Consider the following 27,832-nt stretch of genomic DNA (forward strand, 5'->3'; position numbering starts at 1 on the left):
GGTGGAGCTTAGAAGACTGCTACTATCTTTTTATGTCCTTTGGCAGCTGGTGTTCTGTGATGCTGACTAATACTGTCTCATTGCTTCCATGCACTTCCCACATATCTGTAAGTTTGTACCTATTGTCTTTTCTTTTACTTATATTGGAAGCAATTTGTGGAAGGGACCATCTTTTTTTGTTTGTTTATACAGTGGGATCCTGATACAGTACAATAGGGTCCTGATACAGTATTGGGGCTCCTAACCATTGCAATACAAATAATAAATAACAATTCGGCCCCTGGGGGAGAGGGTTATTCTCCACAGTGAAACAAACAGGAGGTTCTGCCCAACAATCTCTAGATTCCCAAGAGATGCCCAGATCTCAAGACACATGCTTGAGGCATAAGACCTTCTGTATGAAGGCTTTGTGCTTCTGCAAGAGCTCTGGGGCCACCTGTCCCACTCAAGCTGGACTGGTGTTTCCATGGCATGTGCAAGGGTTACACAGAAAAAGTAATGCAAACCTCAAGTGAGCAAAAAGTGAACAAAATGGGTGCGAATAAAGTGATTTCAGCTTTTAGAAGCATTTGGATATATTCACCAAGTTCTACACGTGGGTCTCAACACCAAAAATGAGCTGGTATATGTGTGTGTACATTAAATAAACCTGTTCTGTCACACAGAGTTGCCATAGTCCATGGGTATTAGAGTTTAGCATTAGAAGGAACCAATTAATGTAAAATGATATTTCCTCTCTTTTTTATTGCTAGAAATATGAGTAATAAAACATTATGCTGGAGGATTATGCTTTGGAAAAAATGTTTTAGTGAATAATATCAGAACCAAGCCTGTGATTGAATTCACCCTGCAACAATGGAGAAGAATACATTTTGGTGACTAGACTGATACATTTTTGGCAGCTGCAGAAAAGATAACTCCTGCCCCAGAAAAGTTATTTTTAAGATGTTTAGAATCAGTCTGCTTGTTATAGATGGGACTTTCCCTACTTTTTAGAACACTAGTAGTTTATGGAATATTATAGTGTGGATACTTTACTATAGAGTCGAAAGTGTCAGCCCCATAAATTGTGCAGTTTTGGGCATCTACTTTGCCATTGCTCTAGGTGGGGAGGGCTTAGAATCCTTGTCCAGGAAAGCATGTAAATGGGTTGCTTAACTTTAAGTGCATGCTCGACTCTCACTGAAGTCAATGGCATTTAAGATTGTTATTAAGGTAAAGCACATGCTTAAGTGCTTTGCTGAATAGGCCCGGTAGCTCCTGATATAGGTAAATAATTAACCATGTTTAGTCTCTGTTCAGGAAAGTATTTAAGCTTGTGTGGTAATCTAGCCATCCAGTCCCAGACCTGGACTTTAGTGTCCACCAGTCTGGTCCTGTCCCAAACCTGGACTTTTGCGTCCAAAGTTTGGGGGCTTACCTGAAACTCCCCCAAGCTCACTACCAGCTTGGATATTCTCGCTGCCACCAGATCAGGAATTAATCTATGGGGCCTGATCCCCCCTTTCCTCCCTCTGGTGTCCCCAACCCTCCCTTGGTGGGACACCCAGATTCCCAATCCCTTGGATGCTAAAAGCAGGGAAAATAACCCCTTCCCCCTCCTTATCAGGCTTGCCTCGCGGCTAACCTGTGTGACCCAAGAAACCAGCTTTTCTGCTTCCCTCAGGACAATGGAGATGCAAAATACCCACAGCTGGGCTCTGCCACCCCCCTTGCTCCAGGAACGAGGAAAAACTGTAACCACCAGAGAACAGAGAGAATTCTTCGTCTCTTTCCCCGTAGTCTGCTCTTTCCCTGGACCCAAATAGGAAAATAGCCCACAGCCTGGCTTTTCCCTTTGCCTCCCTAGGAAAAGAACTTTCACAAGGTTTAAAAAGAAAACTTTATAGAAAAAAAGAAAGAAAATATAAAACAATCATCTTGCATTAAGAAACTCAATACAGGCTCTTGCTTATAAGAAAATATAAAGAAACAGTCTGATTTAAAAGATAGCCCAATTAAACCAGCACAACAAATTAACATACAGGTAAATACACCCCAAAGACCATCATAGCTGAATTACTTTGCGGTTCCTGGGTACTTACAGATGTTTAGAAGAAGTATTAGGAGAGAATTAGAAGAAGACTTGTTTCCTCATAGCTAAGAAAACAACAAAGACCCCGAGTATACAAATTCCCGCCCCTGACTTTAAACAATCCAGTTCTCTGATTGGTCCTCTGGTCAGGTGTTCGGTTACCCTTTTCAGGTAAAAGAAACTTAACCCTTACCTACCTATCCATTTATGACAGCTTGTGCTTACCTGTAAGCCCGTGACTTCAATGGAACTTAAACACATGTGTAAGTGCTTCTCTGAATAAGTGTCCTTTCCTCAATCAGGTCCTTAAATGCTTCATTACTATTCATGTTAAAAGAGTTAGTCCCATAAATCTCATAAATGTAAATGGCAGGAAAAAATATATCTGTAATCACATCAGGAGAAAAACAACTAACACATGACTTATGATTTTGAAAAAAATCGGGTAATGCAAATTTCATCAAAATGCCTGTGACGGAGGGCATGGCCTTCTGCTAAGAAAATTAAGATAATTACCAATCAAAAGAAAAAAAACAATGCCATGTTGGTATGAAGTTTGGGAGTTTGTTATAACTAAGCTTCATCTTTAAAGCACGTTATTTAAAAAAACCCAGAATATTACAAGTAGTTATTGTTTTTTATTAGTAAGTTAATATCTTTATTTGGACATTTTAGGTAGTAGCTGAGAATTGGGTATATATTCTTATTTGTAGCATTTCTGTGCAGTATATTCTAGCAAAGCCTATCTGTTGCAATGGCCCTATTCCTTCTCCCACTATGGCCAAATTCTGATCTCACATATGTCAGTTTTACTCCAACATGGCTATTAAATTCAGTGGAGTTACTCTTGATTTATTCACGTATAAGTGAGAACAGAATGTGGCCCACTGACTGCAAAGAGACCTTTATTTGTAAATCAGTTTTCAGTATGATTTTGTGATGAGTCTGACATTTATTTTTACAAGAAGCCTTGAACAGGCTCATCTAACTATTTTTGGCTGGAGTGTGATGACACTATGATATTTCCCACTTAAAATAGTGTAAGATGCTGTTGAAAGTTCATGTTTCCGGGGTTTTATTGAAAGCAAATAGCAGTGCAAGAGAAATATTTAGATCTCCAGTGGTTTGGCTGGTTGATTTTCTAGTCATCTTTCAGCTACAAGCCAAGAGGATATTGGCAAACATTGTTCAGTACAAAATAAAGTAATAATCTTTATAAGAATGTCTATACACCACTAAACCTGTAGGGTCTAAAGAACCACAAAGTGATTGTGAACATAGGTCTCCTGGGTTAATAGCTGGAAATCAAATGCATTAGGAAGTCCAGCAGGAAGACGCTGATAAGAAACATTCTTTGTTCCTTTGGATATAGCAATACTTAAGATAAAAGTAGAGTACATTTTAGAGTGTGGATGAATCTAACTTCAGAATAAAACATGAAGTGAATATTGAAAAGAACAGCAGGAAAGCACTTTTGATTTTCTTCTAGAGCTCAATATTTGAACTTTAAAAATAATTTATTTTCTAGTCAGTGTTAATGGCTCTATAATATGAACTTACCTTTCACATACAGTACCTATATATTTGTATCTATTTTTAAAGTGTGAATGCTTGCATGCTTTTTGTTTTTTAAAGCAACACTTTGTTCAAAGCTGTTGGCCTAAGCAACATGGTCATTCTGACCAAACCTGCATATTAATTCAAGACGACTCAGGGCCTTATTTTGTCTGTTATGCCAGTTATACAGCTGAATATGTCCACTGTTTCCAGTGGTGTTACACCTGATTTACACTGGTGCAAATGAGAGAAGAACCAGAACTTGAGCTGTGTAATCCCTAGTCAGTTCTGTAGTAACATAATCCAGTGTACTGCTCAAACATGCTGCGAAAAATCTTTCTTGCCATATTATTAACTTATCCATTCACTGGAACTGGAACCCAAGTGAGTACCATAACAACCGGGCTATAGAATCATTCTCACACTCTGAGCCAATGCATGTTCAATTAACTATACAGAGTGGAACAGTTCCAATAGGAGAAAAACACCACCAGAGAACACACAATAACTTTGTGAACTCATCTGAGGACAGGAGAGATCTGGGTTTAAGTGTCTATTCAAGTCCATCCCAAGTGAATGCCTCAGCCATTGGCATAATGGGGGCACGCTCTCTCCTCCTCTGGTGTTTTTTTTTAAGCTAGCCCATTGTTTCCAAGTTTGCTTTGCTTTTATTGAAAAAAAAACTATTAAAATGCCTGGAAACAAAACGTTTCATTTCACGTTGAACTGAACATTTTGTTCAACCTGAAACTTTCTTCTGACTTTTTGATTTATCAAAGAATCCATTTTTGGTTGATGCAAAACAAATTTCTTTCTCAAATGTACAGACCCGCCAGTGAACTGAAAAATAGACAAGTGGGGTGAGGTAATATCTTTGGTTGGACCAACTTCTGTTGGTGAGAGAGACAAGTTTCCAAGCTACACAGAGCTCTTCTTCAGGTCTGGGAAAGGTATTAATGCCGTGTCTACACAACCACTTATTTAGGCAAAAATTATGTCACTCAGCTACTCAGTGGTAAGCTCACTAGAGTTGACAAGGCCTTCGAGTGTCACAGCTGAATACAAGGTGGAACAGATTGTTTAACACAAGTAGTTAACACATATTATAAGAGACCATTCAAGGTGAAGTGTTCTGTTAACACTTCTGCAGTCACTAGACTTTGGTCCAATGAAATATATAACCTTCCCCGCCTTGTCTCTCTCATATCCTGGGACCAACATGGCTACAATATTGCAAATGGTGTACTGAAAACTCAGCTATTCACATAGCTCTACTCAGAAGCATCAGGTCACACTGCTGGTGGGAAGGCCCTAACAACAAAAGACCTCGAGGTGGCTTCATGAGAGGACTCCCTGGTGCACCGAGTAAAGCTCCATCACACAGGAGAATCAAGAGTTTTATCTTTGTTCTTAATCTGCACAGGTGTAATGCCTCCAAGCACTGCTATGGGGTCTGTGCACCTCCTGTTCCAACCTACTGATACAGTCCTGTCTTTAAAAGCCTCAGTTATATATCATTAAAGTCCATAACAATGAAATGAGCACCTTTACCCCTAGAAACATTTCTGTTTTATAAGCATCATATATTTTATAAGCATGACTATAATTAATGGGAACTTTCTGAATCCTCTCAAAATGAATTTCTTACATGACCTACACTCGTTAGGAGGAAGCAAAGTAAATGTCAGAGTTCTTGTTTCCTGTCAAACAACCAAATTGATAGATCCTTTCTAGTTTCACTCATTATAAGTTTTTTTTTCATTTGTAAGGCTAATATACTATGACTTCTGCTAGCTCCATTCAATCATCCAGCCATTTACTCTACATGCACAACCACTTCATTTCATTTTACAAGGAGATGTGTATGCATTACAACATACACTCAGAATATTAAATGTAGGATCTAACTATTTATCTTGTATGTGTTCTCTATATCAAGATAATATTTTTGAGGTATTTAAAATAAGTATTAAAACCTCCCCTATTCAAAAACTATTGTAGATTTCATGGTGTGCAGTCTACTGTACACTATAACTGCAACTTTTCAATATACAAGAAATAAATGGGTATTACAGGTGAAGTGTATGTGAAGAACTACAATAGCTACGTGTTTCCAATCAAATTAAAATAAATCATCATGCTTTTGTCATAAGTTTTATGAAAATGTCCTACAAAATTTAGGCTCTAGTTCAGCAAAATACTTACATGTGAGTAATCCTATCCCTATTTGTCAAAGTATTTAAGCTGTTGTTTAAAGTGCTTTGCTGAATAGGGATGGGATTACTCATAGCTTGAAGTGAAGCATGGACTTCATTGCTTTGCTGAATTGGGACCAGAAAAGGAACAGAAGAAAAAGGGCTCTGTAGAAATCACTCTAAAAACCTACAGACTTTTAAAACCAGCTTTGAGGAAGTAACAGTATATTTATCCCTGATAAAAAACTCTACAGAAAGATTTTCATATGCTACTAAATTCTATAGTACTTTTCCATAAAGAGAAATCGTGTTTGTATGGCTAGAATTTACTATCTTGTAAAGTATACCTTTGCTTCTATTAACGTAGCAAAGATTGTCATTCCATCTAATCTTTATAGTGCAGTAACTTGGAAAGATTGGTCCTTTTATCCATTAGATTCAAAGCATTTGTCCGCACTCTTGACCATTCAACTTTGCTATTTTACAATTGGTACGTTCCATTCAAATCCTGGCTATAACCCAGAGTACAAGCAAACCCTAAAATAAAAGGTAATGAGTACTAACATATTATCTCAACTTTCTGCATGACACAGAATTTTGCTGGAGTTCAGCTTGTGTTTTAGGCAGTGGTTCAGAGAAATTCTTATTTTTAACTGAAGTGGATTCCCTATCCCAATGTATCAGAATTTCCTCAGATTCTATATGCAGACAGTTAAACAAAAGGATAATATAGTACACTCAGTAAAGAAAAGCAGAAATGTATCAACTGAATACTAAGCTCTGCTTTTCATAGAGATTTTCACTAGTCAAATATGTGCTTAGGTGTGACTGAAAATTACTCTCATTCTGTATACGTTTTCTGCAAAATTTATTTCTCTTACAAACTGTCAGTGTTCCTCCAAGGCTTAAAGCTGGAGATGGGGGTGACAGAGTGGGATATGTCAATATCAAACCATGAACTCCATTGTGTACTATGTAGTGAACACAAGCCTGGACATGCCCAAAGACAACCTATTGTTCTGCCTATTGTTACAGACAGTTGCCCTGCTGAGGACAAGTGTTTGATACCTTGTTGAAGGACCAGATAGCAATCTTGGGCAATTGACATTGATTGCCTCTGCCTGCTGGCCTGTTCTCATGGAACAATACTTTTCCTACACAAGGGCCTGCAGGTGGAGCAAGAATGGCAAAAGCGGGTAGAGAAGAGGGCTGGAGAGTCTCAGCTGAGCACCTGGCACAGAGACCAGAGAGTCTACTTGAGAGCGAGGTGCTACTCTGAGCACGGGATGCCCATCACAACATGTAAGAAGGACCCGCAGGAGAAAGAGGTAAGGAGGGACTCTGCCTAACTTGAAATGCTAATGAATCTCAGACTGACAGGAAGGGTGAGATCAGATGAGGTGACGGTGCATCTCAGGACTTTTGTTATTTCAAACGATCTATAACTCTCAGGTGCTTTAAGAGTAAAATCACCCTGGTTAAGATATTCCTTTGCTAATCTTGTTTTCCTTGCTTTCTTACCACATTGCACTTGACAGGGTTAAACTAGAATGCCAGGGTGACCACAGCCTTGGTGGAATGCCTGGGGGAATGTGTATAAGCAGCAGAGGGAGCGGGACATAGGGAGATCTCAGACACTGGTTTCAAGGTCTAGGGTGACAGTGCCTCATGAAAGGCATCAGACAGGAAGGCTGAGCTGAGGCATGTGCCTTAAGAGTTCAGATCTGGAAATAGTGTCTGGAATCTACCGAGACTCAGTTGGCCTAGAAATACCAGCAACTGGGCTCACTCACCATTGACTGGTGATGCACTGAGCAGTACACTGCCAGATACCAACAATGGGTGCTAAGTGAAATAATGGACCTAAACTTCGGGAAGATTGGATCTTGATATCACCTTTATTTTTTAGATCTCTTTCTATAATGGACCAAACAGGAGCACCAAATTCCTCTAAACTTTGGGGGAGTTTGGACAGTAATCTGATTCTGGGGTTAGTCTCTGTATCTGAGGCTTTGCTTGTAGTTCAATGTCAAGAAAGTGATCATAACAACAACAAAAACCAGTACAAAGCCAGTGAATGGGACCTTACTTGGGCAATGTGTTCCTATAGTTATATGTACATATATACAGTACAAGGTATACAGGACAGTTACATTTGTTGAGAGGTACTTTTAAGATAACAGCAGTCAAAGTGAGTCATCCATTTTGATCCAAAAGGGGTCACCTGCCGTTTCTCCATGTGCCCCAGTTTTTATGTGCATTGTGGGATATTAAAACATCCAGTAATCCCCAACTGCTTCTCCCAGAATAAGAATAATATCAACCATACACTTCAAATGGCGGAAGGTCACATCCCGAATGTTGAGCAGCCATTTCTCAATGCCAGACTGAAATGTGTTTCTCCTGTTCCCTTTCTGCCTCAGAGGAGCTGGCCTAGCTTTTGCCAAACCATATAAATCAATGACTACCACATTACTGTATCAGCATTTTACAGCTTTTCCACAGCAGGAAAAGGCAAATATCTGCCAGAAAAACTCCAGCTATCTCTTTCTCTCCCTGGTATCATCCCCCCACCCCCAAAGAAAACCTTTAACCACCACCTTTTTTAAAAAAGGGTTTGGAGGAAAAATTGTTTTGTAACTTACTGGTAGTTTAAAAAATAAACCGTATCTGCCTCCTGCCAATCACTGGTGCACTTGCTGTTATGAGATGCTTTTATGTTGTTGGTATGCACACTTTGCCAATATCTTGTATATTTTTAGCAAATGACATATATTTAAGAAATATACAAAAGGTGACACGTCATCAAAAATCATGCATGTCATGATGAAAATACAGAGAATGTGACAAGCACCATTAACATGTGTCAAAAATAATCAGGATCTATTTCCATTACGCTACCTGTGAAAACAACAACAAAAAATGCCCAATCTTTTTATTGTCACACACTGCAGTCAGTGTCCCTTTTATTATGTTGTGTAAAGGTCGCTGGCTGAGTATTATAAATATACTTTAGTTTTCAATTTTTACAAATTACATCTGCCTGTGGTCTCTTTTGATAAAGGTGGCCAGAAACCCGCACCTCTTCTTCCGCTGTCATTTCAGAAATAGTGGCAGCAGAGAAGCAAGTTTCTGATACCACTTGGCAGCATTTATCACACCCTGATGGGTTTTATGGAGATTAAAATGCAAAGCAAGTTGATATTCTAATACTGAGTAACTTTCAAAGCTAAATCAAAAGCAAAAAACTTTACAGGCCTGTTTTTCCTCTCAAACATTTCACTTACTCAGATCTTTGTTGTTCACCCACACAAGCAGATTCTCACTCCCTCTTTCTCTGTTCTCAGTGGAAAATGAATAAGTAAAATTAAATACCTAGAAAAGTTATAGAAGTTTTATCAATGCATGTCAATGGCATTATGAGTGAGTGCTAGGGGAAACACATACCATCAATTCCATTTACACTGGATCTGAGTGGTTGGGACAATAGAGACAAAGATCATTTTCCAGACCAAAATGATTTTTTGTATGTCTTGTGTTAACGGATAAACTATAAAGAAATCTGACTTCATAACTCGATGATCATTCAAGATGTTGTCCAGGGAATGCTAATATATACTTATTCATTTACTCTGTATACTGATCGCATTTTTCTTCTTCAGCATGCTTTGCTGGTATTAACTATCTAATCCACAAGATACCGAGGTGATGTATGTAAGTAAGCATTATAATTCCCATTTTACTGAGGCAGAGAAGATAATTGACTTGACAATCCGAGATAGATCCAGGATTATAAATAAGGAGTCCCTGGCCCGTTACATCACTCCTTTCTGGGCCATGAGCTGATGCAAATCATATGGATACAGAGTGCCCCCTGCACAGAGGAACCTTCCTGCATGGATTCCTATCCACAGAAATATCCTTTGGAAGGAAGGAGTATGTGAGTGTTGGGGTGGCAGGACTATGAGACTCCTCTTGATAACTCTTTACCAAAAGCTACATAAAAAAGAAGGTAGAGGGTTTGCACCCTCCACGAAATGGCAGTGGTATTGCCCTCAAATTCTGCTGGTCCTCCAGGATCCAAAAGAAGCCCCGGTTCTTTGAGTGGTGATTACAGGGGTCACTTATTAGGAGTTCCTAGAGCAGAAGGGACTCCTGGGCAAAATATAACTGCCAGTGGCCCACTGGAAGGTGGGGGAGGGAAGATGAAGAAATATGGGTTTATGGAACTTTTGCATTCCTCCAATCCTGGGGGCAACTCCAGGTTAGAGCAACCCCTTGGGAGCAAGGATCAAGCTGCAACTCCTCCAGTCCTCAACAACCATAGATGGGAGGAATCCTCAGATACCCTGTTAGAGTAGATTTCCATCTTCTTTACAGTGCAATTGGAGTTAAGTAGGGTTGAGAATATGGCCCTGTGAGTGGAAATTTGTGGAACTTCTGAACATCTGACTCTATATTATAATTGAAAAAAAAATCTCTTGGTAGGCTGATGAGGGAAAATAAATTTTATGAAGTTTATCAGTGTGCATTTTCTTATAATATTTCCTGATGTACCATCTAGAATGTCTTAAAAATTATCCTGAAGGAAGATAGGATTTCAGGATCTTATGTTTTCTATACCTCAGATGATTGCTAGCATTCAATTAACTAACACAGGAGAACTGATTTAATTCCTCTCCCACCCCCTCCATCTCCTCTGTGTTTCAAGTTAAAGAAAATCTTTCAGTTTGTATAAAATCTCACTGTGCTACTCCCGAAACTAAAAGATATTTACACCACAGCTTGTTTGCCAAAGAAGTCTTATTCTCTCATGGTACATTGATCTTTTTCACATTGCCTTTGTTCTCTTGTTAGCATACACAACAGCTTACATTATGCCATGCAGAATAGAACACATGCAAGATGTGCCTGTCAATTGTGACAAGCCTGAAAATCTATGATTAAAAATTATGTTACTCATTAGCTATTGCAAATCAAATTGAGAACAATGCTTTCTGGCCAATTTCATAAACAAACATGCCACTCAACCTTTCTTGTGATTTCTCTTTAAGATGGAGGGGTAAAAAAAGAGAGAAACTTATAAATAAATAAATTGCTAATTCTCCTTGCTGAATGTGCACACAGCAATTTCATGGTGATGGATAAGTATTTCATAATTAATTTTATTAAAAACTGGTCTCTATGAATTTTGGCTTGAAGTACCATGAATACCAGTAATGATTTACAATGACTTTTGATGGCTGTTTTGTAAGCACAAGGTGCGTAGTCTCCTGCAGACCGATAACTATCGTTAAAGTTCATTCAATCTCCTCACAGTAATGAAAAGAGAATATTGTATGAGCAATAAAATCCATGACATCAGCAGGAGTCTTCCAGGTATTCCCAGTTACTTAGGGCTAGAGTTCTCCTTGCAGACGGAAGCCAGAGGGGAATGAAAAGTCTGTGAGGTTCAAGAAATTGTGTCCTTGGCTAGGGAAGGTTTTCTGAGAAGGCTTGCAGAGAGGACCTCCCAAACCCCAAAGAGCTACAACTTTTGTGGGAAAAGATGTTTAGTTTATCCTGGTTTGCTTTGGAATGTGAGATTACTGAGTCATACTGGGCTAAATTCAACCTGCCCCTCCATTGAAATCAATAGATTTACACCAGGAATGAATCTGATGCATCATATTTTGTGTGTGATGGAAGAACCTACGAACAGCAAAGTAAATTAAGACTTGAGTATCAAGGGCCAATTCTTTGCTACAGTGCAGATTCTGGGTGGGAAAAAAAAGACCCAGCATATGGAGGATCTTCTGATGGTGTAGAGCTAGTACAGTGAATCCTCTCTGCATCCATTGTAGAGGGCATGGCCAGGGAAGAAGGATATGAACAGGATGATTCTACATATGCCCTAGGCCAAGAAAGAGCCTTTCTACACTCCATTAATTAGCCTTGTTGCATGAGGATATATATATACCTTCCAATGATCTTTTTTATGTAATTCTGAATATTTTGTTATCTATAATATCCCATTTCTTTTCGAATCCTACTAAGATCTTGATTTATATATATTTCATTGATTTAGCAACCATTTATATATATATATATAGAGAGAGAGAGAGAGAGAGAGAGAGAGAGTGTTCAAATTGGAAGTGAATGGAAACTGACATGTAGCCATAGCCATAGGACTGGGGAAATATTTAGGGTTTATTTTAGCGATATGCATTATACACTCAATTCACTGATGGTATTATAGTTTATCAGGTAAATATCTATTTTGGTCTGCCTACTAATTTCCAAAAAGGGTATTAGTTACTCAGTAGACTGCAATGAATCATGCACATCTGTTATGCTCTATTATGTTGCTCCTTTTTAGTTCCCAGATCACTGTACCAACAGAAGCCAAAGGATACTTTGGAGACATGATAGTCTGTCATGTCAATGCAACAGATGTGCCTACACACTAGGGACTCAGTCCTGTCCTCCACAACACTCTGTGCATCACTGCATCCTTCTAAAACTGTTTCTGCATGTGCAGAAGCTGATTTTCCAAACTTCATGGCACTACACACACACAGAGGAAAATCTACAAAAAGTAAATGAAACCCATCACCTGCCATGATTCCTTGTTAGAGGTTAGTTACAAGAACAGTCACTCTCACTATACAGTATCTCATCTATTTTAAAATTATTTCAAATTGTCGAGTATTCTTTGCCCACATCATAAGTAAATATATTTCTCTTCTAGTTTCTTTTTGTATATAAAGGAAAATCATAATAATAGCAGATGAATGATCCCTTAATAATCTAACTAGGAAGTATTTGAGCAAACACTGCCCACTTTATGATCCTAACTGAAACCACCATTTAACCAAGATGGGTCTATTCTTGATCTACAGTTTCTTTTAGCAGCACTGAGAGGATGAGGTTGCTCAGTAAAGAGCTCTTGGCTTTTAACAGACTATACCTGATCCAAAGCCCGTTGAAGTTAATGGGAGTCTTTCCAAAGACTTCAATGGACACTGGATTAGATTCTATAATAGGAGGTTCATCAGAATCTCTTACAGCCTGTCTTTAGGACACAGATAAGTCCTGACTGCTTTGGTTGGCCTATTTTTGTCTATTATGTGTCTTCTTCCCCTAGTTTAAAATTTGCTTTGGGTCATGAAATTTTTCTGAGTGCCAATCCTTCTGCATCAAATTCAGCTCTTAGCTGTCCAAATATAAATTTGAAGTAACTCCAGAAGGGTAATGGACAGCAGAACTTGGCCTTTTATTTCTGCTTGGCCATTCTTGTGAGCTGGTTGGTTCTTTAAGTGATTTTTGAAGTTTTGCACTTTGGTCTTTTTGACCACTAGCATGTTTATATAATCTGTGACAGGCACTGTAAAAAAAAATGGACTCACTACTAGCATGCCCCCTTGTGGCTGGGTGTGGCATAGCAGGCCCTCCTGTTCTAAAAGCCCTGCCAACAGCCACTCTCTCTGGCTCCATGGGTGCCCATCTCTTCTCACGACTCAGCCCTCTGACCAGGTCACATTTGGTCCCACCCATTTTGGGGTAACCAAACAGTCCAATAAACTAAACACAAATGAAGCTAACTCTTCACCCTACCCTGGCTCTCTCCTCTGCAGACTCTTCATGCCTTCCTGGGCTCTGCAGGATTGTCCTTCCATTCTTGGGCAGAGAAACACTTCTCAGGGCTTTCACTTCACATTTCTTCACTCTCTTGCATCAGGGTGTTTCTGCATCACCTTTGGGTTCCAGTCCAGGGTCCCTGTGGTGAGCAGGTAAGTCTACTTCCTTAATCTCCTTGCTACCTGCCTGAATTTCTTCCTGCCTAGGCCCTTTCCCACAGTTCCTCCCTGGGCTTATTGCATATCTACCTCTTTCTAGGTCCTTTCTTCACTCTCTAACAAAGCAGAGAGGGACTGCAGAGTTCTTCCTCTCTCTCTCTCTACAGCCTGCTTCTCATATGGGCTTCCTTTCCATTTATGCTTTCTAACTGCTCTTCCCTCAGCTGGAGTTCATGTTCAGGTGGGCCTGATCCACCATCCCGGTGCAACCATGTGCCTTAATTAAGCTCTCTCACTCCAAGTGAACTCTCTTAGTGCGAAAGGAGGATATAAACTCCATCATAGATACCACATTAATTTTTTTATTAACCTATTTATGCTAAATCATAGAGCTGGTCAAAAATGGGGAAAAATGCAGATCAAAATGTGAAATTCAGAAAGTTTCAAAGAATTTGCTCTTTACAAACACAGAATGTTAATCCATAGGTAAGGACTGTAAGACAGAGCCCGTACAACTAACAAAAGGCTCAAAATGTTTTATATATATATATATAGTGAAAAATATTTCCAAGTCCAATTAAAGTTTGTAACCTATTTCCTATAACCTCCGCAAAAGTATGACCTCAGTCCTGCAAACATACTGTTTCATCATGATTTCAGTGGGATTCCTTGTGTGCTTAATGTCAAATCAACACATAAGTGTTTGCAGGGCCGGGGCCTGTCATTGCCATGAAAGGGCTTTGATAATACAGCCTGAACTCTTAAATAAAAAATATGCTGCTATAATTCTATTAATAGCAACATAATTATGATACAATAATAATATAATATTAATAAGGTTGCTAATTATCTCAGTAAATCCTTGTACATGTCAACCAAATCCTTCCCATTGTCCTGAATTAAAAATATGGGGCCTGTGTTTCAAGACACTTGAACACAAACCTATTGCTTCTATAAATACTAATAGATCAGAAATGAACTATGTATGCATACTGATAAGCTCTTCATTAAAAACAAATTTATTGATGGTATTGTTGTCAATTAAGATACCATGATATATAGACAGTGAAATCATATATAATTTAAGCTGTTCTCACTTTGCAAACAGATAACTGAACAAATATAATTGATTCATGTATTGCAATTTTCATTCCATTAGTTAGAATATATATCCAAAATTGAAGATGTCAGTCAAATTAAATGAATGCATGTTTTTATAGTGTTTTCTGATTCCTTTTATTAAACTAAGAACAAAAATCAATCACTATTTTTGTTTTCAGATTCAACAAGGGTATCAATCCTGCTGCAAGTTATGTGGCAATAAATATACTTGTTTATTTTAGTCATGTTAGAAGATCATTTTGGACACCTTTGATCTATTAAATGTGCAGGAAAATAAGCTAGTTATAATAGCGGTATCCATAAACATCTTTAACAATACATTCCATGCAAATGTAAGGTTATACACCTCTACCTCAATATAATGCGACCCGATATAACACAATAAAGCAGCGCTCAGGGGGCAGGGAGAAAGGAGTGGGCAGCACACTCTGGCGGATCAAAGCAAGTTCAATATAACGCGATTTCACTTATAACGCGGTAAGATTTTTTGGTTCCTGAGGACACTGTTATATTGAGGTAGAGGTGTAGTATATAGTCCTGATTCTGATTTTACTTATACCAGTTTTACACTCCATTCCTTCAGTGGATTTATTCTTGATTTACACCAGTATAAGTGAGATTGGAAGCAGGCCCTGTATTTTAAATGCTTTTATTCAGTTGCTGATCTCTGTATATTGAATTGCAAGATGAATACTGCTGAAAGGCAAACATTCCCAGTTATTTCTGTACTTCTGTGACCATTTACTACTGAAGCATAGAATAACAACAGAGAGTCTTACATAAATAAAACTCTCATTTCATTCATTGGGAGTTTTGTCTGCCTCAGGTGTAGGGGACCTGGCCTGTGCTGTAAACATATTCTGTGAGCACTTTCTTCATAAAATGGGATAACCAAATGGTGTTTTAACCATTTGAAAATTTCAAATAGCTGCTCTCCAGTAAGGGCCTGATATTGCAAACATTTAAATGTGGACATCTTTAAAAATTATTTGCAGCATCAGACCCTTAGAATGTTAAACATATAATGGACATCAATTCAAGCTGTAATGGCAGTCTCAATAAATCCCTCCCTGACAACAAGAAAGAGCTGAGGCAGGAAAAAAAAATATGAAGGAAGCAACTTTTCAGATAAACCAAGTGCCAAACAGGTTGAAAACAATTTTTTTATCAGCAAGTAGAGGTGAGTATTGCCTTACTTATTCTATTCTTAAACAGTGCTCATCACTGTAGTATATGAGTGTCCTCTGACCTCCAAAGAAATTGAGTATTACTGTCAAGAGCTTTCCCCAAAGCAGTGGCTTATCATATTGTACCTATTTGACAGTTTCCACAGAATATTTTGATTTCAGTCTGTCACTGATACCCAGCTGTTACCAAATTACGGACCAGTTTGTACATATATAAAAGTTAGTATGTATACAGAACGTTATAGTACAAATCCAACTCTTGTTTAAATGAATGGTATTAATTATTTGTATTGTGGAAGTGCCTAGGAGCCCAGTCCGGAATTGGAGCTGTGCACACATAGTCCCTGACCCAAAGAATTGACAATCTAAAGGCCAGATTCTGAACAACTTATTCACATTGAATGAGCCACCAGTAGTCCGATAAGTTAATGGGGTTACTTGTCAAGTAAGATTCTACTCAGTGGGAGTTAGGACATCATGGTTGTTCCTGAGAGTTTTGCTATTGCCCTCAATGCATTTCGGCATTATATGGCATTATATAGTATGCTATAATCGGCATTATACAGTAAACTGCTATGATAAAAGATTCTATGCAATGTTGAGCTCTGTGTTTCTCAAAAGTTTGTCTCTCTCACCAACTGAAGTTGGTTCAATAAAAGGTATTACCTCACCCATCTTGTCTCCCATGGTAAAAGATTTACATTTTGGAAGCTGACTTTTATTGCACTTCTATACAGTCAACACACATCCAGTTTTCCCATTGCTAATTTTGAGCATATTACTGGGGATTCAGCATGACTTAAAGAGCCTCATAATCAAGACCAGAAGCATCTGCTAAGGTTCAAAGAAACTGCAGACAGAGAGAGGCTGTTAGAGTAAAAGTTGTATGCTTTTCCTCTTTTATCATTCCAGCAGAACTCCAGTCAGTCTGCTGCAAGGCAAATCCATTGGGACAAGCTGCAGTACACTCAGGCCTGGTCTATACTAAGCTTTTAAATCGATTTAAAGAGCGTTAAATCGATTTAACGCTGTACCTGTCCACACTACAATGCCCTTTATATCGATATAAAGGGCTCTTTAAATCGATTTCTGTACTCCTCCCCGACGAGAGGAGTTAGGTAAATTGATATAACATATGGATTACGGTTGGTGTGGGGAATGACATGATGGCTCTGGCGGTATTCCACGTGCATGACGCATACGGATGCAATCGGAACGGATGCAGCGTGGCAGGTAACGGAAAAAGGCCCACGAACTTTTGAATTCTCTGTTTGCCCGTGATGCTCTGATTAGCACGTTGGGATGAGTCCCAAATCCAAAAGAGTCCAGCATGGGAGTACGGCGATACTGGATTGAGCCTTATAGGGAAAATTGTTGTATCAGAGTCATTACAAGAAGACCGAAATGCCAAAGTGTTTGAAAAAAAGTCGAGGCTAACAATGTGCAGAAGTGTAACGGAAGCAAGAAATCAAATGGACACTCATGGAGGGAGGGAGGGGACTGAAGGACTCCAATATCCATCATGTTCCCGCAGTCCTGAAAAGTATTTGCATCTTGCTGCTCAGTGTGTTCAAACACAGTGTGCTGGTGTGGTTAAGGATAGCTCCTCAGTTTCGCCTCACCAGGTGAAAGAAAAGGGAAAGAATCAGTTTTGGCTGCTGTCAGGGTCACTAATGGACTGAATGCTGCTGGTACGAGATGGCTGCAAGCAGTGAAGACATTAGCCTCTCTCCTCCGTGGTAGATCGGTACAATAGATGATATGATTCATTGGCATAGCCGATGGAGTGCTCACTGGGGCCTTTTGAGGTGAGGTGCGGCGCTGGTAAACATGGAGATGACTCCCGTTATTCCAGTAGACTGACAAACGGCTGGGAAACGTCTGCCTCAATAGAATGGGGTGAGCTTCATCAGCCCCTCCTGTCTTGTAACGAAAGATGCTGTACTGCCTGGACTGTATAGCAGCAGATGCTGGGCTTCTCTCCCGACCGGTTATTTTCTGATTGGACTGTTATAAGCCGGGAGGCTGCTCATCTCATTTTGATGTCTAATCAGTGTTCTTATCTGCATTTTTATTACTTAGAACTGGGCAGGATACATGATGGTTGCAGGAAGATTTGGGGGATGAAGAGAAGCATACGGGTGGGTTGTTGCAAGGAGCACCTCCTGTGAATGACTGCACACGAGCGCTGTGCTCTTGAACCTGGCCTTAAATAACTTGCCTTTAATTCTAAGCAGGATGCTCTATTTTGGAAACCATAAAGGGAGGAGTGCTCGGGGGAGTCATCCCAATTTTGCTTTTGCGTTGCGTCGCCCAGCCGATTCACCGAGTGGCACTCATATAGCACGGACAATAAGAGAAGGAGAGATAAACAGCTTTCATTGCCATTTAATCTCCGCAGTAGACGGTACAGAACAACAGTAAACATCTCTGCTATCGTGCATAGGCAAGTGAAGGCGCTGTGTAGCGCTGGAGTACGCCTCTGTCGCGGCAGGCATCGTACAACAATGTGCAGGAAAAAAAAAGCTGAATGGGCTTCCATGGTTGCCGTGCTAATGGTTCGTCTTCCAGGGAATCAGGGAAAAAACGGCGCCGAAAGATTGTCAGTTGATGTTTTCCGAGGAAGGACACGAACTGAAGGGACATTTACAGAACCCGCGACAATAATGTTCAACAGAAATTCCAAGGGGGGGGAGATGTGGGAACTATAGGATAGCTTAGGAAGAGCTACCAGAAAGCAACGCTTCAGAATCGACATATAGTGGCCCCATGGACGCACAACGCCGAATTACTGTGCCTAGTGTGGCCGCATGAAATCGAATTTATAATATCAGTTTTATAAAACCGATTTTAGCTAATTCGATATTATCCCATAGTGTAGACGTGGCCTCAGAAAGAGGATAGCCTAACGATTGCTGTGTCACAACTGAACAAGAAGAGCGGTAAAAAACGTTATATATGGTGATACAATCTTACTTTGAAAAAGGCAACATTATATATCTAGTCATTCTACAAGGGATAGCTCAGTGGTTTGAGCATTTGGCCTGCTAAACCCAGGTATATGAGCTCAATCCTTGAAGGGGCCACTTAGGGATTTGGGGCAAAATCAGTACTTGTGCTGCCCAGTGAAGGCAGGGGACTAGACTTGATGACCTTTATTTTGGGGGAGAGGGACAGCTCAGTGGGTTGAGCATTGGCTTGGTAAACCCAGGGCTATGAGTTCAATCCTTGAGGAGGCTACTTAGGAAACTGGGGTAAAAATCTGTCTGGGGATCAATCCTGCTTTAAGCAGGGGGTTGGGCAAGATGATATTCTATGATTCTTTTCAACCTTACACAATAAAATGTGTACAAAAGGCTAAATTGTACATCTACCACATCTTCACTGTTTGAAAACAATACAGTTTGCAGGTTATTGCACCAGGGAACTTGAAAAATTATATATAACAACAAGACTCTCCCAGCCTGAGAACATCTGTAGTAAAGTGCTTAGTGTCACAGAGTGCTTTTGGGTACTGGGTATTACGTCCTGGCCCTATGGCCATTCAAATCATAGACAGTTACATCAGGAATTCCTGCCAACTTCTTCTGCCCTGGCTTTGGTTTTGATTTTGGAGACTTAATGTAACTTGCAGCAATAAGACTTCCCTGCCTTCTAATATTTTAAAAGAGAACACATGAATATGGAGGAAGCCTCCAGGGGAGAGGCTGTTCTAGATTTGATCTTGACAAATAGGGAGGAACTGGTTGAGAAATTGAAAGTGGAAGGCAGCTTGGGTGAAAGTGATCATGAAATGATAGGATTCATGATTCTAAGAAATGGTAGGAGAGAAAACAAAACAGTAAAGATAATGGATTTCAGGCAGGCCAACTTTAGCAAATTCAAGAAGTCTGTAGTAAGATCACAGGGAAGCAAGTCTATGGCGAAAAACAGCTCAAGAGAGTTGACAGTTTTTCAAAGGGACATTACGAAGGGCAAAAGAGCAAACTATCCCATTGAGTAGGAAAGATAGGAAGTAAGATGAGAGACCATCCTGACTTAACCAGGAGATCTTCAATGATCTGAAACTCAAAAAAGAGTCCTACAAAAAGTGGAAACTATGTCAAATTACAAAGGATGAATATAAACAAATAACAAAAGCATACAGAGACAACATTAGAAACAGCAAGGCACAAAATGAGATTAACCTACATAGAGACATAAAGGGTAACAAGAAGACATTCTCCAAATACATTAAAAGCAAGAGGACAAGGCTAAGGCCAGGATAGACCCATTATGCAATATGGGGAGAAAACCAATAACAGAAAATGTGAAAATGGTAGACTTGCTAAAGGAATTTGTTTTGGTTTTCACCCAAAAAATTAGTAGTGATTGGATATTTAACATAGTGATTGCCAGTGAAAATGAGGTAGGATCAAAGGCTAAAATGGGGAAGAATGAGTTAAAAATTGTCTTTGAAAAGTCATAGAAGATGGGACAGTCTGGGCAATTACAAACCAGTCAGCTTAACTTCAATACCTGGAAAGGTAATGGAGCAAATAATTAAGCAATCAGTTTGCAGTTTGTAGAAGGTAATAATATGATAAGTGAGAGTCAGCATGGATTTGTCAAGAACAAATCATTTGAAACCAAACTAATAGCTTTCTTTTACAGGGTAACAAGCGTTTTGGATGGGGTGAAGTGGTAGATGTGGTATAGTTCGACTGTAGTAAGGCTTTTGATACTGTCTTGCATGATCTTCTCATAAACAAAATAGGGAAATACAACCTAGATGGAGCTACTATATGATGGCTGCATAACTGGTTGGAAAACCATTCCCAGAGAGTAGACAGACAAGCTGGAAGGGGTGTCATAAGTAGATAGGTAAGGGTTAATTTTCTTTTACCTGTAAGGGGTGGACAGGGGGGAATCAAGCACCTGACCAGAGGACCAATCAGAGAACTGGATTTTTTTTAGTCTGGAGGGAAAGGAACTCAGGGCTTTTGTTGCTCCCGGCCTATGATTGAAACAGCTTTTCTGCTAAACTCCAATCTTCTTTCTAATTTCTATATAGGTGTGAGTAAGGGAAGGAAACAAGCATAGGCTGTTAATGTGCATTGGTTTGTATTACAGGTGGAATTGCGGACTGGTTTAAAATTTGCTATTTTGAATAGACGGTACTTCTAAATTCTTATAGCAGAGGCTGTAATTGACACTTAATGAGTGGGTTAATTTTTCTGATTTTCTTCTCTTGGATATAAAGTGTCTTTTAAATGGTTGAAGTTTTGGTTTTCCTCTGGTGAGGCTACAGGAAGGGTGAGAAAACTTTATGTTAGCTTAACTCGGTTGAATGCATCGCTCAGGGAGGGTGATTTCCCTCTTTGTTTGCATTCAAGGAGTTAAGTACTAAAGGCAGTCGCCCAGTTCACAGGAGGGAAGCTGCGGGAGAGATAATGAGGAACAGGGGAGGGAGTCTTTCCATGGAATAGGGAGACCACAGGGGTTGGTTTGGGGTCCCAGGGAAAGGTTGGGGTGAATCGGGGTGACCAGGAGCCTAAATGCTGGTTGGTGGCAGCGAGATCAGAGCCAAGCTGGGTATAAGCTTGGGAAGAGTTTTATGTAAGCCCCCAAATTTTGGATGCTAAGGTCCAGATCTGGGACAGAGGCTTTATCACAAGGGACATATCAAGTGGGGTCCTATAGGGATCAGTTTGGGGCCCGGTTCTGTTCAATATCCTCATCATTGGTTTAGATAATGGCATAGAGAGTACACTTATAAAGTTTGTGACAATTCCAAGTGCTGAGAGGTTGCATGTGCTTTGGTGGATAGGATTAAAATTCAAAGTGATCTGGACAAACTGGAGGAATGGTCAGAAGTAAACAGAATGAAATTCAATAAGGAGAAATGCAGAGTACTCCAGTTAGGAAGCAACAATCAGTTGCACACATAGAAAATGGGAAATGACTGCCTAGGAGGGAGTACTGCAGAAAGGAGTCTGGGGGTCATAGTGGATCACAATCTAACTCAACAGTGTTGCACTGTTTCAAAAATGGCAAACAACATTCTGGGATGTATTAGCAGGAATGTTGTAAGCAAGACACATGAAGTAATTCTGCCCCTCTACTCCATGCTGATTAGGCCTCAATTGGAGTATTGTGTCCAGTTCTGGGCACCACATTTTAGAAAGATGTAGAAAAACTGGAGAAAGTCCAGAGAAGAGCAACAAAAATGATTAAAGGTCCAGAAAACGTGACCTATGACGGAAGATTGAAAAATCTGGGTTTGTTTAGTCTGGGGAAGAGAATACAGGGGGGCAGGGGAACATGATAATAGTTTTCAAGTACATAAAACGCTGTTATAAGTAGGAGGGAGAAATAGTGTTCTTGGTAACCTCTGAGGATAGGGAAAGAACTAATGGGTTTAACTTTCAGAAAGGGCAGTTTAGGTTGGACATTAGGAAAAATTTCCTAACTAACTGCCAGGGTAATTAAGCACTGGAATAAATTGCCTAGGAAGGTTGTGGAGTCTCCTTCATTGTAGATTTTTAAGAGCAGGTTAGACAGGGATGATCTAGATCAATGTTTCTCAAACGGGGGTCCGAGGGTACTCCAGGGGGTCCGCAGGCCCCACTGATCAACTCCTCTTCCTCCCTCCCTCAATTCCTCCCCCTTCCTCCCAGCGCCTCCTGCTCGGTGGGGAACAGATGTTCAGCAGCATGCAGGAGGTGCTGGGAGTGAGGGGAAGGAGTGGGGATGGGGCGTGCTCGGGGGAGGGGGCAGAAAGAGCCAGGGAAGAGGAGGGGCAGGGATGAAGCGGGCCAGGAAGAGGTGGGGTGGGATGGGCACTTGGGGGGAAGGGGTGGACTGAGGGTGGGGTCTGGGGCTGAGTTGGGGCCTTGGGGATCTGTGAAAAATTCTAAATAAAAATGGGGGTTCTTGGGTTGCTAAAATTTAAGAACCACTGATCTAGATAATACTTAGTTCTGCCTTGCGTGCAGGGGACTGGACTAGAAAACCTCTTTGGGTTAGCTTCCAATCATATGATTCTGTGATCTAATACTGATCCTGAGTCTTAGCAGTGTTCAGTTGTCTTTCTTGTAAACCCATGGACTTTAAGGTGAGAAGGAAGCATCCTGATTATCTAGTCTGACCTCCTGCATACTGCAGGCCACAGAACCTCGCCTACCCATTCCTTTAATAGACCCCCTAACCTCTGGCTCAGTCCCTTCAGCCTTCTTTTGGTTAAGCCTAACAAACCAAATCCTTTGAGTAACCGCTCATAAGGTAGGTTTTGCATTCTTTAGATCACCATAGTAGCTCTTCTCTGCACCTGTTCCAGTTTGAACTCGTCTTTCTCTCATCATTGAAAATATATGTGTGCATATAACACCTCTCTGCATTTCTCTTGTCTAAGATCCAGGTGCTCAGCTGAAAGGTCTCATCCAACACTCTGCCCTGGCAGAACAAGTGGGCAGAGGAAGACCAGGAAGTACCACTCAGAGTACCTGGGAGAAATAAATGGTGCCCTGAAAGGGCATTAAGTAGTCCCGCCGCAGAGAATGAGAGGAGCAGTTGAGAAATTGTGACTTTCTGGGTCACAGTTTGTTCCCGTAATGACCTGACTTCATTCTTCCCTTTAGTCTGGGTTAAGACTAATTGCTCAAACTAGCACTACAAAATATCCTATATTTTACAGTTACCAAATTCCACACATTTCAGATACTAGAGCATTATTTGAAGTCATTTGGATTCCTCAGGTTGCAGGGAGCTACACTAATAGATCTAACTGTGAAATCATGGCCTAAAAATAATTTTGGATAATAAGGATGTTTTTAGCAACACAGGTAAGATTTTTAAAAATATTTATCCATATTTATGTAATTTTTAACTTGAAAGTGTTCTTTTAACAAAATTATAGGATTACGATAAATAAAATGGTCCAAACAATTACCAGTTCTGTCTAGGAAAATCTCAATCTGGCTGCAGTGTGCAGTACCTAAATTATAAATGTAGAGTGAAATGTTACATAATAATAATATTATTATAGCCATCTGTACTTTAGTTATGTAAAATCAACAGTAGTGTTAAGTGGAAAATAGACAAAAAAGCCTTTATTACATCAAATTAACACATAAATCAATATTTTTCTCAACAGAGAGAGCTAGAGACATACACTGTGGCTTGAAATTCAGCTCTTTAAAAATATACATACTTGCCAAAGAAAATATGACAAATAAATAAATAAATATACATTCATTCCTTGATTGGTTTAAATCAACTAGACCAGAGATCAGCAACCTTTAGCACTCATCAGGGAAAGCCATTGGTGGGCCGGGATGGTTTGTTTACCCACAGCATCCTCAGGTTCGGCCGATCTCAGCTCCCACTGGCCACAGTTCATCATTCCAGGCCAATGAGGGCTGCGGGAAGCGGCGGCCAGCACAGCCTGCACCTCTTCCTGCAGTCCCCATTGGCCTGGGAAGGCCAGTGGGAGCTGCGATCGGCTGAACCTGTGGACACTGCAGGTAAACAAACCGTCCCGGCCCGCAGGTGGCTTTCCCTGATGGGCCATGTGCCAAAGGTTTTCAGTCCATGAACTAGACTTATGTTTAGAAGAAACTGAAGATCTGACCACAAATGCCATTGCTTGTATGAACCTATATAGGAGAAAATAAATTCTTTCCCTCTGTCCTGCTTTGGCAGCCCATGCAGCGTTTGCTTCTTATACTTAGCTTTCTGCAGCTTTAGATATAACTGCTAAAACACACCATCCAAAATGTGTGTCAATGCAACACAGAGGGCCTGCTTCCTCTGAGGTAGGTTCTTCAGAGTGATTTGAGTTGCTTTTCTCTTCTTCAAGCTATCACTTTTTTAAGGTCTCAGGGTCTTTAGTGGCCTATAATCTTGTTACTGATAAATTCCAGTCATACTATATTTAGCCAAACCTGCTCTGTTTCGTTCCCAGATGGTTTCACTACCTGCTGCACTTTGTTTTTGAAATACCATAAGAACTTTCCAGTAGTATTTTGAATGAATACTAAGCAGATAGAGAGACAAAAGAGAAAGAAATTAACCCTGTAGTAGGGGATACCCTGTATCAACCTTAAACTTCATTTTTAAATATACATCCAACATACCCACTGATTTTATTAGGTCAGTTAGAGAGGGAGAATGGTCCTGTGATCAGGACACTACTCTAGGCCTTAACAGACCTGGGGTCAAGGTTGTGCTGCACCACAGACTTCTTGTGTGACTTAGGCAAGTCAGCTAGTCTCTTTGGCCCAGACCCTGAAAGGCATTTAGGCGCCTATCTCCCATTGAAATCAAACTGTGTGTCAGTCCTCCATCTATAAAATGGGGCTAATAGCACTTCCATACTTCCCAGGAGTGTTGTGAGGAAAAATCCATTAAAGGTTGTGCGGCGCTCAAATACTACAGTAATGGAGGCCATATAAGTACCTTAGATAGATAGAGTTAAATGTGCAGAACTGCTTCTTTAATGGATCTATAGAGAGTTTTTAATCTTTTTTTTTTTTTAACAAAGCTAGGTCTGTTTCTGCAAACCTTCACTGCTGTGTATGTAGGTAATGTTAATGGGCAGTAATTGCTCAGCGTATAAAGTTACTGACATGCAGAAGTGTTGGTAGGATGTGGGCTAGAACTACATGGAGAAAAGTAATTCCACATCCTGGAAGATACCAATATTTTGAAATCTGGTTTCATTCCAGCGAGGACCAAAATCAAAAATATCAAAATTCCCTGTGAAAGTGAATTTAACCCTGAGTCATGGGCAGGATGTCCTGGGTTCATGGACCCTGGAAGACCAGGGGTCTTCAGCACGCTCCCGAGGTGGCTACTGGTAATCTATGTGCAAGCTGGTAGGAAACCAGACAAGTTCTGTTGGAACTTCAGTGAAATTGGATTGTTTCCACAAAATGTTCCAGTTTTACCAAATCTGCAAATAATGATAAAACCTTGTTCACATATGTGGAGACCGTTAGTGTATATGTTTGTATTATTTTAGGTATGAGGAAGTTGAGATATAAAATATGCTGGTAAAAGTGACTTGAAACCTAAGGACTCTGTGAATGCCCATTAGATTACTAGGGGCAACCTCAGATTGTTCATTCAAAAGTTGGCAGTTCGAGGACTCTTGGAGGGGTTAGTGTGGAGACTGGCTGGCTGGATGTGGTTTGGTCGTGGCTTGTTGAAGTTGGGAAGCAAGGTCTCCAGATTCTAGAGACGGGTCCATCAGGGAGGGGGCAGTGAGTGGGGGTTGAGACCAGACTTTAGGCTCCATGGCTTGTGACAGGGTGCTGGGCAAAGAGTTGCTGATTCATCCCTTTGTCACACCAGCTCCCATTTAGGGGAATAAATTAGAGCTGGCTGGAGGTAACCTGGCCCTAATTGGGAAAGCAGAGATAGCTGCCACTAATTAGCCTGGGGCTGTTTAAAGCCTCAGAGAAAGGAAGCCAGGGGGAGCAGAAGCAGGGAGATAGCTCTTTCCCCCTGCCTGCAGATAGTGAAGGGCCAACTATATATGGTGAAATGGTGGTGGAAACAAACCTGTGAATAAAACTGCACTAGTGGTTACTAATCCCCGGGGTCTTAGACTGACTTTGTGAACCTAAGAGCCAAGGGGTCCCTGCTGTGCACTGCTACACTTATGAAGAGGAAGCGTGAACTGGGGTATGAAATAAAACTTTCTGGCACTTTGATAGGACAGCTCATCAGTACCAGAGTTCATTAATTGGTTTTAATTGTAAACAATATTTGTTAATGCAATCTGGAGTGCAACTATTGTTAAGGGTGATTCCTAGAGTGGCCTTTGATGAACACCTCTTGTAGCTATTAGGATCCCTGCCCCCTCTTGGGGATGGTGTCCTTATGACAAGGAAGCAGGAGAAGTGCCCTGAGGTAAAATTTCCAAGTGAGAAGGTTGATAGTGGCAGCAGGGAACCAAGGACTAGTTGTAGGAAACCCAGAGTCATGAGAACATACTTAATCTTTCTGCCAAAATATCTTTCCTTTCTCTTCCCCTATATCTTATTATTGACACACAATGGGCCAGATCCTCAGCTGGTGCAAATCTACATAACCCAAAGAATTGTATGGAGCTAACTGAGCTTCTGGCCTATTTTGCTTAATTCAATGTAGTAATTTATTTCATTGTGATAGATAGGATGCTTTAAAGTGGGCCCGAAGGCCCACAAGATAGGCTGAGCAGGTGATCACACACTTGATGCATGAACAATGGGGGCTCAGAAGGTGGGTGAATGAAGTCAGCAAGCAGGAGCTGGGTGGATAAACCCCCCCTTGCACTCAAGCTTGGGAAGTGCCGATAAAAAATTTTCAGTACTGATAAGGAAGATGCTTGTGCACCAGGAACTGCTCAAGGCCATGAATTTTGTAATCAAATGCTTTACCAGGTGCCGTTAATTAACTGCAGGCAATTAAATGCTTTAACTGTGATGTAAACTTGCTTATATACATTTGTGCTGTATTGAAGAGAGGGAGGGGTGGCTGATTCTGGTTCTCTGTAGAGAATGGGCTTGTTCTTTGTTGCTTGTGTGCATGCATCAATAAAGAACTTGGTTTCAGACTTTGCTGAGTTGCCTATCTCTCTTGCGGTCAGACAACGAACCTGAAAAGTCTGGGGTAAAGATAACCCTGACAATTGTTTTTTATTTACTTGAGCTCATGCTGTACTTTGGCAAATATTTCTCCAGGATGCTGGGTCTTTTTGTCTATGAAAGTAGATTTTGACCAGAATGATGAAAATAATAAAACGTTCAAGTGTATTATTTTCTTTGCCTTCCCTTTTTCAAATTATACTGCAAACAAATGGATAGGTACTAATAATAATCCAAAATTTAGGTCTGACCAAGAAAGTTGCTGAGCACATACAATTTTCATTGAAGTCTCCCCATAAATGCTATT

The sequence above is a fragment of the Chelonoidis abingdonii genome, chromosome 17 (genome assembly GCF_003597395.2).
Source record: "Chelonoidis abingdonii isolate Lonesome George chromosome 17, CheloAbing_2.0, whole genome shotgun sequence".
Taxonomy (NCBI): Eukaryota; Metazoa; Chordata; order Testudines; family Testudinidae; genus Chelonoidis; species Chelonoidis abingdonii.